Consider the following 3,047-nt stretch of genomic DNA (forward strand, 5'->3'; position numbering starts at 1 on the left):
AATTTGTTATAAACAAGTTTTAGTATCAGATAATCAACATTGTGGACTGTTCCTCTTTAGAGCAATATTTTGATAAAAAATTAGTTGTTTTGAGCGCCAAGATCATGAAAATTATACGTTTGTTTACTTTATGAAAAAATTATATCAAAAATTTCCAGTTGACATTTTCCGGGTGGCCATAGCTTGGGGAAAACCTGACATTCAGGAAAAAGTCGGGGTTTTTTGTTAGTCAGAAAAAGTCCTTCTTTTCAGTTGAATTCAATAATTTTTAATTTAGAATTAACATTTTTTTATTAAAATATTTACTACTACATTATTTGTTGAAAAAATCAGCTTTTTTGTTGGAAAATTAAACTACTTCGTTGAGAGTTGAACCACCTTGTTAAAATTTTTTTATAAGATTTATCTTTTTAGTTTTAAATTCATCTCCTTGGCTGAAAATCAGTTTTTGTTTGTGTTTTAAATTAATACTTCTAGTGTAATTTTAACTATTTCAGATAAACATTTATCGCTTATTTTAGTTAAAAAATTATCTCCTTGGGTTACATTTGAACTACTTTATTTGAAAATTGTTCATTTTCATTTGAGAACTCATCGTTTTGGTAGGAACGTAATATTCTTGTATTAAAATTTTATCTTTTTTAAAAATTAAATATGTAATTGTTTGGCTTAAAATTTAACTTTTTTATATATTAAACTGCTTTAGAGAAAATTCGTTTCTTGACTTAAAAGTTCGACAATTTGGATCAACTTTTTTTTTCTTTCTTGACTGAAAAATTTTATTCGATGAAATCATTGACTTTCCGTTGAAACTAAAATACTGATCAAAATTAATAATGAGAAACGAAATAATTACTTCTTCATTTAGAAAAACTGTTTCTTAATATTCTTTTTATTGTAACAAACACGATCTATGATTTGCAGTTCTTATATTACATACACAGATTTCAAGATATTAAAATATTTTATAACGACAATTTAAATGTAATACTTAGCCATGCTAGTTTTTATTTATACTAATATTACACTATTAAGTCATTTCCCTTTCGGGGTAGGCGTGACTCACTCGGTAGGGGAAAGGAGTAGTGTGTGGAAGGGATAGAGAATTTTCAGATTGATCCAGAATTCTCGTGTTATTTATGTAAATAACACGTTCGTTCCGCAACACTGCTTTTATTAACTATTTGCCGCCATACTTTTCCTGTCCTGGCATGCTTCTCTAGCTTCTTTTATATCCATGCATTTTTTCATACAGGCGCTCGTGTTTCTGTGACTTCTTATGTCTCTACTAACTAGGTTCTCATTCACACATTCTAACCATTTTTTCCGCGGTCTACCTCTGGGCACGCTGCCATTTACTTTACCTTGATATACTTGTTTCGTTAGTCGTTCATTTAGCATTCTCTCAACATGTCCGAACCATCTTAACCGATTTCTTTCCCATGTGTCTACAAGCGTCACTTCTGCACCACATTCTTTTAGAATTATCTCGTTACTTACTTTGTCCATCAGAGTTTTCCCGAATATTATGCGCATGAATCTCATGTCAATTGCATTAATTTTACTCTTATCTTTTTCTTGATAAGTTCATGTCTCGCTACCGTATAGTACAGTCGGTACAATTATAGAATTATATATTGCCATTTTAGCTTTATTTCGTATATTTTTACTTTTGATAAGTGGAAAAGCTCTACCAATGACCTCCTTACCTTTGTTTATGCGTCTATCTAATTCCTCATCTATCTTCCCGTCCATAGTAAATAAGCTACCAAGGTATACGAACTTATGAACTTGTTCAATTCTCTCATCATTTAATAAAATATTGCATAGTGTTTTCTCACTCTTTCCTTCGAACACCATAGTTTTTGTTTTATTTGCGTTAATTTTGAGGCCAATGCTCTTCATGCTTGCATCTAGTTTATTCAACATTCTTTGTAAATAGCCTGAATTTCATTATTCCACCAGACATCACCAGACATTCTTCCTACAATATCCGGTTTCTGTAGTTTCTCGATTTTGATTCGCGTTTGTTTTGCTTTCTTGGTTCTCTCTTTTCTCATGACCATTGTACCCATGACTAACTCTCTTAGTCTTTCAACCGCAACAACAAAGTCAATTATACTGCGGCTATTTTCTTTAAACCAGATATACATGTGGATCATTTTATGCCTAAACCAAGTATTTGTAATAAACAGACCCCTCTCTAAGCATAGACCAGCTAATTTATCTCCGTTATAGTTTGTGATTGGATCCCCAAAATTACCTAGTACTCTTTCTGTATCCTGATTTTGGATGCCCACCAATCCGTTCATGTCTCCTAGTAGAATTATTCTTTCCCCATGTTCTCAAATATTTATTGTGTCATTTAAAGTGTGCCAGAAGGCGTCTTTTACTTCTCTAGGATCCCTATTAACTGACGCGTAGCATGCTATGATAAATAGTCTTCTGATTCCTACTTCCATTCTAGCCCACAGCAGTCTGGGAGATACGAAGCCATGGTCTCCGAGATGCTGCTTTGCTCTTTCATTCAAAATGAGACCTACTCCTTGTTTACCATGTGATTCACAGTCTACTCCTGACCATATTTCAAATCCGCCTTTCAACACGCCCTTTTTTATGTCTTTGGTTTCGCATCCCTTTTTCTTTGTTTCAGGCACACATAAAATATCTAATTTCCTCACGTCCATAGTTTCATGCAATTCTTTTACCTGAAGATCATTTACTCCCCTAGCATTCTAAACACCCAGTCTCCATTCGTCGCCTGAAACATGACCTTTAGATTTTCCGTCTGCATGCCTTTTGTCGTTAACGGTTCCAGTCCTTTCCGAGGCTATTTTGTAGTTTGTATTATTCATTGTTTAGATTATACGTCAATCCCGCCAAAAGCTTCAGTTAATAAGGGAGGTTTGGAGAGGGGGAGGTAGAACTGGAACTGAGAGAGTCGTCTTGGGTTTGTGTTTTTGTTTACATGCTGAGAGGATGACCAGCCTTCAGCAGCGTTGTAATATAAGTCTTTGGTTACGGTATGAAAAGACCGTATGGAAGAT

The sequence above is a fragment of the Belonocnema kinseyi genome, chromosome 9, assembly GCF_010883055.1.
Source record: "Belonocnema kinseyi isolate 2016_QV_RU_SX_M_011 chromosome 9, B_treatae_v1, whole genome shotgun sequence".
In the NCBI taxonomy this organism is placed as follows: domain Eukaryota; kingdom Metazoa; phylum Arthropoda; class Insecta; order Hymenoptera; family Cynipidae; genus Belonocnema; species Belonocnema kinseyi.